Raw genomic sequence first — 12,270 nt, forward strand, 5'->3', positions numbered from 1 at the left:
ACCTCCACTTCACTGCTGTGGAAAACAATTGTGAGAGGTAGTCAAACAATTATGCTGTAGTGTAGTTGGGAGTGAAGTGTGTGTCTGTCTGACTATGGATATATTCCTCCCTAACTTTGTTTACAAGACAAAGCAGAAAAAGATAAATAAATGTTCCTCATCAGGCAGCAGGACTCCCTACTACGACCAGGCCTCTGAGCCTGAGGAGAGGTATCAGGGGGGAGTTTATTGAGCTGGGAGGAGAAGAGAGCTGGCCAGGCCCCTGGTGCAGGAGGCTAATATCAGATAGGAAATGGGGCTCAATAGTGTATTCCAACACGGCCTGGTACAGGGCTGGCCGGCAGAGAAATGAACAAGCAAATAGGTTTTTAATTGGCTAGGGAGCCCTCTCAGTACTCTCTTCTTTATCAGGTTGAGAAGACTTTCTCTTTTTCTCTCTCTCATTTTGTTTTGAGTTAACACTGTTTCAAAGACCACAGACTCACAAAAAGGCATTTAGCTGCCATGCTTTTAATCCCTGCTGCACTGTTCATGTTTAAATGACAGAAGGGGATGACAGTAGTATCAGACATCACCTTACAGGGAACTGTTAATTCTCCTACCAGAATGTACAGTGCCTTTTGATGCAGGCAGTGTGTGACAGGGTGGTGCGTGTGTGTGTTTGTGTGACAGGGTGAGGATTGTGCGGCAGAGTGTCATTCTCATGGTGATGCTAATTGGATTCCACGACACCTTGAATATTGCCTTGCAAATACCACAGAAGAAGACATTTAGCTGTAGGAGAAGGAGGGAGGGGAGAGAGAAAAGGAGGGAGGGGAGAGAGAAAAGGAGGGAGGGGAGAGAGAAAAGGAGGGAGGGGAGAGAGAAAAGGAGGGAGGGGAGAGAGAAAAGGAGGGAGGGGAGAGAGAAAAGGAGGGAGGGGAGAGAGAAAAGGAGGGAAGGGGAGAGCGAAAAGGAGGGAGGGAGGTGGGAGGAAGGGAGGGAGGGGAGAAAGAGAGGGAGGAGAGGGGGAGAAAAAGAGGGAGGGGGAGAGAGAGGGAGATGGGGGTGAGAGAGGGAGGGGGAGAAAGAGAGGGAGGGAGGGGGAGGGGGAGAGAAAGAGGGGGAGAGAGAAAGAGAGGAGGGGATGGGGGAGAGGGAGGGTGGGGAGAGAAAGAGAGAGAGGGATGGAGAGAGAAAGGGAGGGAGGGGGAGCGAGAGGAGAAAGAGGGGGAGGGGAGAAAGAGAGGGAGGGAGGGGAGAAAGAGGGAGGGAGGGGAGAAAGAGGGAGGGAGGGGAGAAAGAGGGAGGGAGGGGAGAAAGAGGGGAGAAAGAGAGGGAGGAGAGGGGAGAAAAAGAGGGAGGGGAGAGAGAGGGGAGATGGGGGTGAGAGAGGGAGGGGGAGAAAGAGAGGGAGGGAGGGGGAGGGGGAGAGAAAGAGGGGGGAGAGAGAAAGAGAGGAGGGGATGGGGGAGAGGGAGGGTGGGGGAGAGAAAGAGAGAGAGGGATGGAGAGAGAAAGGGAGGGAGGGGGAGCGAGAGGAGAAAGAGGGGGAGGGGAGAAAGAGAGGGAGGGAGGGGAGAAAGAGGGAGGGAGGGGAGAAAGAGGGAGGGAGGGGAAAAAGAGGGGAGAAAGAGGGAGGGAGGGGAGAAAGAGGGAGGGAGGGGAGAAAGAGAGGGGGAGAGGCAAGAGAGAGGGAGGGATGGGAAGAAGGAGAGGGAGGCAAGAGAGGGAGGGAGAAAGAGCGGGAGGGTGGGAGAGAGGGAGGGAGGGAGGGAGGGAGAGTGATGGAGAGCAAGAATAAGAGGTTTTGGCACACCTTTATTTAGCAATTAAGGAGTGAATACAAAGCTTCCAGCGTTCATGGTCTTTTGATACAGAAAGAGAGGGGTGTGAGAGTGACAGTGAACGAGAGAGGAAGAACGAGAGAGGAAGAACGAGAGAGGGCCACTGTGTGTCCTATCCTCTCCTCTGTGTTGGTGCCCTTCAGATAAGCAGCGGTAGCTTCACATGATGTTACAGACAGGTTGATGCTGCTATATTTAGGCTGCTTAGTGGGCGCTGCAGCTTCACTGAGGAGGAGGAAATGGCTTAGAAAAGATTTGCATTAATATAATTTTTGTAGATGACAGAAGTCGGTAGCAATGAATAACATTTGGTTATTTATTTAATAATAATATAATCCCCCAGTACAGAGAACACTGATACAGGACACGCATCTTGGTCAAGATTTTATGAGCTCCGCAGACTATATAGCTCAGGGAACAATTGATTCTTATTAACCTCTGAGTAGGCTGGCCTTATTTCCCCTTCTCTCTCTCTCCTCCTCCTCTTGCCCTTTTTTTCCCCTTCTCTCCCTCCCCACTCCCTCAGTGCACCAGTCCTGACAGCCTTGAGTATAGCCTGGGGAATGGTGGGGGGTTGTGGAGAATGTAATGTTACGTAACGCTGAGACCCATCCATGCTCCCCAGAACACCAGTGTAAAGCTAGCAGGTTATTAAGATGTCTGCTGATGTGTTTTCTGCTGCAGAACACTAATTACCTGAAGTCACAGCTCCCAATCTCACGCCGCTCTGGTGTGAGAATGTTTGGAGGATCCCACTCACTCTCAAATCCTAAATGCCGTTGTGCCCTCGAGCAAGGCATGTAATCCCTAAAACCAGCTGCAGAGGTGCGGTAGTGTGGCTGCCCTCTGATCCAACCTCTGTTTGTGTCTCACAGAGGGGCCTGGGTGGTTAATGCAGAAGACACGTTTTAGTTGGAAATGAATTTACACGGGACAGTAAAATAATCTTCTCCTCTCCTCCAGGTTCCCACCGTGGCTGGGCGGCGGTACAGGTGCGTCTGCTCCATGAGCTGGTGTACGCATCACGTCGTATGGGAAACCCTGGCCTGTCTGTCCGCCACCTCTCCTTTCTGCTCCAGACCATGCTGGACTTGCTCTCAGACCAAGGTCAGCCCACACACACACACACACACACACACACACACTCACACACACACACGGCTACCGAAACCCAGACGGTCACATTCTCCATTGTCTTTGAGAGTGTACTCTTTCATCAATGTCAACTCTCATCCCTTTAAGTGTCAACAGATGCATGGGAGAAAAACGTATACATGTAGGGAATAAAAAGAGTTACTAGCCTGACGAGCTCTAGTTTAGGAATTAGTGTTGCACGGTATACCAGTACCACAATAATATCACAGAACCAAAACATCATTATACTTATGATACCAACATTTCAGAATACTGTAGTATACTGTAATACGATCTAAAGAACCCGCGGGTGCCTGTTTATAAAATGCAAACTCAGTTGTTTATAAGTTCAGTACATTTTTTTAAGCAACAGCAACTAGTCTCTTGTATGCACCAGTCCAATAATGTCCCACCCAGCCCTCACCTGCTTCTCAGCATCCACTACCAGCCCTCTCTCACCTGCTTCTCTCAGCGTCCCCTACCAACCCTCTCTCACCTGCTTCTCTCAGCGTCCCCTACCAGCCCTCTCTCACCTGCTTCTCTCAGTGTCCCCTACCAGCCCTCTCTCACCTGCTTCTCTCAGCGTCCTCTACCATCCCCTCTCACCTGCTTCTCTCAGCATCCCCTACCAGCCCTCTCTCACCTGCTTCTCAGCGTCCCCTACCAGCCCTCTCACCTGCTTCTCAGCGTCCCCTACCAGCCCTCTCACCTGCTTCTCAGCGTCTCCTACCAGCCCTCTCTCACCTGCTTCTCAGCGTCTCCTACTATCCCTCTCTCACCTGCTTCTCAGCGTCTCCTACCATCCCTCTCTCACCTGCTTCTCAGCGTCTCCTACCAGCCCTCTCTCAGCGTCTCCTACCAGCCCTCTCTCACCTGCTTCTCAGCGTCTCCTACCAGCCCTCTCTCACCTGCTTCTCAGCATCTCCTACCAGCCCTCTCTCACCTGCTTCTAAGCGTCTCCTACCAGCCCTCTCTCACCTGCTTCTCAGCGTCTCCTACCAGCCCTCTCTCACCTGCTTCTCAGCGTCTCCTACTATCCCTCTCTCACCTGCTTCTCAGCGTCTCCTACCATCCCTCTCTCACCTGCTTCTCAGCGTCTCCTACCAGCCCTCTCTCAGCGTCTCCTACCAGCCCTCTCTCACCTGCTTCTCAGCGTCTCCTACCAGCCCTCTCTCACCTGCTTCTCAGCATCTCCTACCAGCCCTCTCTCACCTGCTTCTAAGCGTCTCCTACCAGCCCTCTCTCACCTGCTTCTCAGCGTCTCCTACCAGCCCTCTCTCACCTGCTTCTCAGCGTCTCCTACCAGCCCTCTCTCACCTGCTTCTCAGCGTCTCCTACCAGCCTCTCTCACCTGCTTCTCAGCGTCTCCTACCAGCCCTCTCTCACCTGCTTCTCAGCGTCTCCTACCAGCCCTCTCTCACCTGCTTCTCAGCGTCTCCTACCAGCCCTCTCTCACCTGCTTCTCAGCGTCTCCTACCAGCCCTCTCTCACCTTCTTCTCAGCGTCTCCTACCAGCCCTCTCTCACCTGCTTCTCCCCATCCACTCGAACTGCATCTATTCCTCCATTAATATAAATTAGACCTGATGGCAAATGGGGATGGAGACTCTGATCAGTCTTCTGTTACATTTGATATATTGGAGCAGAGCGAGCAAAGTTCATATATTGTATATAATTTCATCCCTGGTATAACCAAGAGCAGAGGCCAGTCTAAGTATAGGCTTTGCAGGTACGCTGTCATGCAGCAGTACCAGAGAGGGAAGAACAACTTTGCGACAGGCATGCTTGTCTCGAGCTCAAATAGTAAAAAAGGAAGAAAGGTAAAGGGTCTGCTACTCATGAAGTGTGCTTCAAAGGTAGGCTTCGAAGGTAGCCTTCATATAGGTAGGCTTCATATAGGTAAGCTTCATATAGGTAGGCTTCGAAGGTAGGCTTCGAAGGTAGGCTTCATATAGGTAGGCTTCGAAGGTAGGCTTCATATAGGTAGGCTTCATATAGGTAGGCTTCATATAGGTAGGCTTCGAAGGTAGGCTTCGAAGGTAGGCTTCATATAGGTAGGCTTCATATAGGTAGGCTTCGAAGGTAGGCTTCATATAGGTAGGCTTCATATAGGTAGGCTTCGAAGGTAGGCTTCATATAGGTAGGCTTCATATAGGTAGGCTTCATATAGGTAGGCTTCATATGGTAGGCTTCATATAGGTAGGCTTCATATAGGTAGGCTTCAAAGGTAGGCTTCATATAGGTAGGCTTCATATAGGTAGGCTTCATATAGGTAGGCTTCATATAGGTAGGCTTCATATAGGTAGCCTTCATATAGGTAGGCTTCATATAGGTAGGCTTCATATAGGTAGGGCTTCAAGGTAGCCTTCATATAGGTAGCCTTCATATAGGTAGGCTTCATATAGGTAGGCTTCATATAGGTAGGCTTCATATAGGTAGGCTTCATATAGGTAGGCTTCGAAGGTAGGCTTCATATAGGTAGGCTTCATATAGGTAGGCTTCATATAGGTAGGCTTCATATAGGTAGGCTTCATATAGGTAGGCTTCATATAGGTAGGCTTCATATAGGTAGGCTTCATATAGGTAGGCTTCATATAGGTAGGCTTCAAAGGTAGGCTTCATATAGGTAGGCTTCATATAGGTAGGCTTCAAATAGGTAGCCTTCATATAGGTAGGCTTCATATAGGTAGGCTTCAAGGTAGCCTTCATATAGGTAGGCTTCATATAGGTAGGCTTCATATAGGTAGGCTTCATATAGGTAGGCTTCGAAGGTAGCCTTCATATAGGTAAGCTTCATATAGGTAGGCTTCAAGGTGGGCTTCATAGGTAGGCTTCATATAGGTAGGCTTCATATAGGTAGGATTCGAAGGTAGGCTTCGAAGGTAGGCTTCATATAGGTAGGCTTGAAGGTAGCCTTCATAAATGTAGGCTACATATAGGTAGGCTTCAAAGGTAGGCTTCATATAGGTAGGCTTCATATAGGTAGGCTTCGAAGGTAGCCTTCATATAGGTAGGCTTCGAAGGTAGGCTTCGGGCTGTGGCCTTCATATAGGTAGGCTTCATATAGGTAGGCTTCATATAGGTAGGCTTCATATAGGTAGGCTTCATATAGGTAGGCTTCATATAGGTAGGCTTCGAAGGTAGGCTTCATATAGGTAGGCTTCATATAGGTAGGCTTCGGGTAGGCTTCATATAGGTAGGCTTCATATAGGTAGGCTTCATATAGGTAGGCTTCGAAGGTAGGCTTCGAAGGTAGCCTTCATATAGGTAGCCTTCATATAGGTAGGCTTCATATAGGTAAGCTTCATATAGGTAGGCTTCGAAGGTAGGCTTCGAAGGTAGCCTTCATATAGGTAGCCTTCATATAGGTAGGCTTCATATAGGTAGGCTTCATATAGGTAGGCTTCAAGGTAGCCTTCATATAGGTAGCCTTCATATAGGTAGTCTTCATATAGGTAGGCTACATATAGGTAGGCTTCATATAGGTAGCCTTCATATAGGTAGGCTTCATATAGGTAGCCTTCATATAGGTAGGCTTCATATAGGAGCCTTCATATAGGTAGGCTTCATATAGGTAGCCTTCATATAGATAGGCTTCATATAGGTAGGCTTCATATAGGTAAGCTTCATATAGGTAGGCTTCAAGGTAGGCTTCATATAGGTAAGCTTCATATAGGTAGGCTTCATATAGGTAGGCTTCGAAGGTAGGCTTTCATATAGGTAGGCTTCATATAGGTAGGCTTCATATAGGTAGGCTTCGAAGGTAGGCTTCATATAGGTAGGTTCAAGGTAGCCTTCATAAATGTAGGCTACATATAGGTAGGCTTCATATAGGTAGCCTTCATATAGGTAGGCTTCATATAGGTAGGCTTCATATAGGTAGGCTTCAAAGGTAGGCTTCATATAGGTAGGCTTCATATAGGTAGGCTTCGAAGGTAGCCTTCATATAGGTAGGCTTCATATAGGTAGGCTTCATATAGGTAGGCTTCATATAGGTAGGCTTCGAAGGTAGCCTTCATATAGGTAAGCTTCATATAGGTAGGCTTCGAAGGTAGGCTTCGAAGGTAGCCTTCATATAGGTAGCCTTCATATAGGTAGGCTTCATATAGGTAAGCTTCATATAGGTAGGCTTCGAAGGTAGGCTTCGAAGGTAGCCTTCATATACGTAGCCTTCATATAGGTAGGCTTCATATAGGTAAGCTTCATATAGGTAGGCTTCGAAGGTAGCCTTCATATAGGTAGCCTTCATATAGGTAGTCTTCATATAGGTAGGCTACATATAGGTAGGCTTCATATAGGTAGCCTTCATATAGGTAGGCTTCAAAGGTAGGCTTCATAAATGTAGCCTTCATATAGGTAGCCTTCATATAGGTAGGCTTCAGATAGGTAGCCTTCATATAGGTAGCCTTCATAGGTAGTCTTCATATAGGTAGGCTACATATAGGTAGGCTTCATATAGGTAGCCTTCATATAGGTAGGCTTCAAAGGTAGGCTTCATAAATGTAGGCTACATATAGGTAGGCTTCATATAGGTAGGCTTCATATAGGTAGGCTTCAAAGGTAGCCTTCATATAGGTAGGCTTTAAAGGTAGGCTTCATAGGTAAGCTTCATATAGGTAGGCTTCATAAAGGTAGGCTTCATAAAGGTAGGCTTCATAAAGGTAGGCTTCATATAGGTAGGCTTAAAAGGCAGGCTTAAAAGGTAGGCTTAAAAGGTAGGCTTCATATAGGTAGGCTTCATATAGGTAGGCTTCATATACAGAGGGGCAAAAAAGTATTTAGTCAGCCACCAATTGTGCAAGTTCACCCACTTAAAAAGATGAGAGGCCTATAATTTTCATCATAGGTACACTTCAACTATGACAGACAAAATTATATATTTTTTTTCTCCAGAAAATCACATTGTATGATTTTTAATGAATTTATTTGCAAATTATTGTGGAAAATAAGTATTTGGTCACCTACAAACAAGCAAGATTTCTGGCTCTCACAGACCTGTAACTTCTTCTTTAAGAGGCTCCTCTGTCCTCCACTCGTTACCTGTATTAATTGCACCTGTTTGAACTTGTTATCAGTATAAAAGACACCTGTCCACAACCTCAAACAGTCACACTTCAAACTCCACTATGGCCAAGACCAAAGAGCTGTCAAAGGACACCAGAAACAAAATTGTAGACCTGCACGCAGGATCTCACCCCGTGGGGTCAAAATGATCACAAGAACGGTGAGCAAAAATCCCAGAACCACACGGGGGGACCTAGTGAATGACCTGCAGAGAGCTGGGACCAAAGTAACAAAGCCTACCATCATTAACACACTATGCCGCCAGGGACTCAAATCCTGCAGTGCCAGATGTGTCCCCCTGCTTAAGCCAGTACATGTCCAGGCCCGTCTGAAGTTTGCGAGAGAGCATTTGAATGATCCAGAAGAAGATTGGGAGAATGTCATATGGTCAGATGAAACCAAAATATAACTTTTTGGTAAAAACTCAACTTGTTGTGTTTGGAGGACAAAGAATGCTGAGTTGCATCCAAAGAACACCATACCTACTGTGAAGCATGGGGGTGGAAACCTCATGCTTTGGGGCTGTTTTTCTGCAAAGGGACCAGGACGATCCGTGTAAAGGAAAGAATGAATGGGGCCATGTATCGTGAGATTTTGAGTGAAAACCTCCTTCCATCGGCAAGGGCATTGAAGATGTGGCTGGGTCTTTCAGCATGACAATGATCCCAAACACACTGCCCGGGCAACGAAGGAGTGGCTTCGTATGAAGCATTTCAAGGTCCTGGAGTGGCCTAGCCAGTCTCCAGATCTCAACCCCATAGAAAATCTTTGTAGGGAGTTGAAAGTCTGTGTTGCCCAGCAACAGCCCCAAAACATCACTGCTCTAGAGGAGATCTCCATGGAGGAATGGGCCAAAATACCAGCAACGGTGTGTGAAAACCTTGTGAAGACTTAAAGAAAATGTTTGACCTCTGTCATTGCCTACAAAGGGTATATAACAGTATATATAAAAGTATTGAGATAAACTTTTGTTATTGACCAAATACTTATTTTCCACCATAATTTGCAAATAAATTCATTAAAAATCCTACAATGTGATTTTCTGGATTTTCTTTCTCATTTTGTCTCTCATAGTTGAAGTGTACCCATGATGAAAATTACAGGCCTCATCTTTTTAAGTGGGAGAACTTGCACAATTGGTGGCGGACTAAATACTTTTTTGCCCCTCTGTAGGTAGGCTTCATAATGATAGGCTTCATATAGGTAGGCTTCATAAAGACCTAACTATATCAAAAATCTCTTTCTTTCTGGTGCTCTCTTACATTCTGTTTGTTGCCTAACGTTTCTAAAGTTGGGAGCAGTGTGTGTTTGGGAGGGAGAGTGGTGTGTGTTTATGAAAGAGAGGGAGACAGAGAGTGTGTGTGTGTATTAACTGAAGAGTAGAAGGTTTCATGCCGTGTTTTCCCCTTGATGCAGCAGTGACATGCAGATCATTATGCGTGTCCACTCCTTCCTCTCATTCCTCCAGCCCAATCACTGGTAGGCCATTGCAAATATGAGCAAATGAGCCATTTTATGCAGTATTCTATTATACAGTTTAAATTCAATATGTGTTGTGCTGAGAATTTCAGTGAATGTGTGAATATCAGCGACAGTTTTTTTTTGTTTAGCACGTGTGCATAACGTTTAGAGAACGGGAACAAGCGTTCAGCATGCTAGGCCACTGAATTTTCCCCCGTGGTATAACGATACTACTCAGTAACGTGATACTTGGCCCAGTATCGTATAGTCAATAAAATGTTGGTATCGTGACAAGACTACTTGGAATAACAGATATTACATGGTCATAGTCAAACGTTTTTGTCAGTATTAGCTTGAAACCCTTAATGCATTTTCCCTCAATTTCATACTATCTAAAATCACCCCCTGGCTGCAGCCATCCATCAATGTCCTTTGGGAAAGCCAGCATTGTGCCTGCGGGTGTAATGGTGTGTGATGCTCAACCAAGCCAGTCATCTCATATGGTGGCTGGGCGAAAGTGAGCTTTGACCAGAAATCCTCTGGACTCGGGTACTCATCTGAGAGAGAGGACAGGGTTGGAGATGATGCCTAACTGACCTCACTATCGAGGCCAATGTAATGCTTTTGGGAAAGTGTGAGGGAGAGGGAGGAGAAGGAGAGAGACGGTGAGGAAGGAGAGAGGATAAATGTAGAGTGAATACAGAGAAATGGAGGGGGACCGAGAGAGAGCGAGCAGAGCGCCAACAGTATGAAATATTCACCACTGTCAGCAGCAGCAGTAGCAGCGAGGGACTGTTGCTACGCTGAGAGAGGCCATGCTCCCATCTACCCAGCACCCTCCTCACTGTGTAACCCTGCTGGAATAACAACAGCTCAACTACAGCTCAGTGTCTGTCATACACCCACCGTGTGTGTGTTGGCGTCCTACACACTTAAACGTGCAATTACAGCCTGCGATGCCTCGAGACAGAAAGGCAAGGAGTATGATGATTTTCTAGCTATGCCATTTTGTGTGAGAGGCTGGGCATAAAGTCCCCAAACATATTTCATTGTTATATTAAAGCTATGATCTCACTTGAGTTGAAACCTTGTTCCCCAGACTCCTAACTCCAAGCTTGAGTAACTGTTTTAGCAGCTTAAAAGGGCTCTAGTTCTCAGTGACTTTCTGAATGGTGTCTTTGGCAGAGACACTCTGTGAAATGGGCCTCGCACAAATCTGTCCCCTCTGAACTGAGGTTGCACGCCTTCTTTCCTCGCCCGCCTGTCTCTCTCTCTCTCCCATCCTCTCTCTCCCTCTGTCCCCCCTCTCCCTTTTTCTCCCTTCTCCCTCACCCCCCTGCTGTTTGTCTGCAGTGTGGTGATGTCACACACGGCGGGGGTTATTGCAGGTCGTCTTCTTCCAGCATGCAGTAGTGGGGCGCGTCCCCCTTGCTATGTTCCCTGCGTGTCTGTGGAAGTATTGTAGGACACACAGCAGCATAGCTCAGCATAGCAAAACAGTGTGACTGTCTAGCCCCAGCAGCAACAGCCTTTTCCTTTAAAGTCACAATCCTGACTTTTTCAGCCCAATGTAAGCCTGCTATTTAGTTTGGTATAAAGCTGATGAATGAGAATGGCAATTACCATTCTCAAATATCCCAGAATGTGCCTTTTAATCCTCAGATGTGGGGCCTCATTTATCAACTGTATACATTTCTTAAAAAAAATCTGGCACACATGGAGATTCTAGGATTGCTAGAACGTTGCTGTCGTCCCATTTAATGTCACAGCAGAAGCTCCCAGGGAAAGGAAATGACGGGCTTTGAAAGAGCCGGTCCCTTCTAAGGTCTGTCTTGAGGCAGTAGCGCCTTTTCAAGTCCCCATCGGTGACATTAAAAATCATAGCAAATGTTTTATTTAAGATGGACCTTTCGGGGAGAGAGAGTCTAATTAACGTTACCACTGTCACCCTGTCTGGGAGAGGGATAAGAGAGAGAAGAGGTAGCGTGTCATCACAGGAGCTTCAGGCCTGCGTGGGAGAGAGGCTGAGAGAGAGGCTGAGAGAGAGGCTGAGAGAGAGGCTGAGAGAGAGGCTGAAAGAGAGGCTGAGAGAGAGAGCGAGAGGCTGAGAGAGAGAGCGAGAGGCTGAGAGAGAGAGCGAGAGGCTGAGAGAGAGAGCGAGAGGCTGAGAGAGAGAGCGAGAGGCTGAGAGAGAGAGCGAGAGGCTGAGAGAGAGAGCGAGAGGCTGAGAGCTAGAGGCTGAGAGAGAGAGCTAGAGGCTGAGAGAGAGAGCTAGAGGCTGAGAGAGAGAGCTAGAGGCTGAGAGAGAGAGCTAGAGGCTGAGAGAGAGAGAGCTAGAGGCTGAGAGGCTAAGAGAGAGGGCGCGAGGGCGAGAGGCTGAGAGAGAGGGCGAGGGGCTGAGCGAGCGGCTGAGAGCGAGAGAGGCTGAGTTAGAGATCAAGTGAGAGGCTGAGTTAGAGATCAAGCGAGAGGCTGAGTTAGAGATCAAGCGAGAGGCTGAGTTAGAGAGGCGGAGAAAGCGAGAGAGAGGCTGAGTTAGAGAGGCAGAGAGAGCGAGCAAGCGAGAGGCAGAGAGAGCGGCAGAGAGAGCACAGCCTCTCGCTCGCTCTATCTCTCTCTGCCTCTCTAACTCAGCCTCTCGCTCCATCTCTTACTCAGCCTCTCGCTCTCTTGTCATTATGGGTTGTTGTGTGTAGATGTTTTTTCATGGTTTGGGGCTAGGCCTCTTAGTTCCAGTGAAGGGAAATCTTAACACTACAGCATACAATTACATTCTAAACGATTCT

At 47.5% G+C, this 12,270-nt stretch overlaps 1 pseudogene; it reads left to right on the forward strand.

Annotated features, from left to right (window-relative positions):
* The window catches only part of LOC118377046 (trafficking protein particle complex subunit 9-like), a 459,082-nt pseudogene that overhangs the window by 14,510 nt on the left and 432,302 nt on the right, over positions 1-12,270 (forward strand).

This window comes from Oncorhynchus keta, chromosome 19 (genome assembly GCF_023373465.1).
Source record: "Oncorhynchus keta strain PuntledgeMale-10-30-2019 chromosome 19, Oket_V2, whole genome shotgun sequence".
NCBI lineage: Eukaryota > Metazoa > Chordata > Actinopteri > Salmoniformes > Salmonidae > Oncorhynchus > Oncorhynchus keta.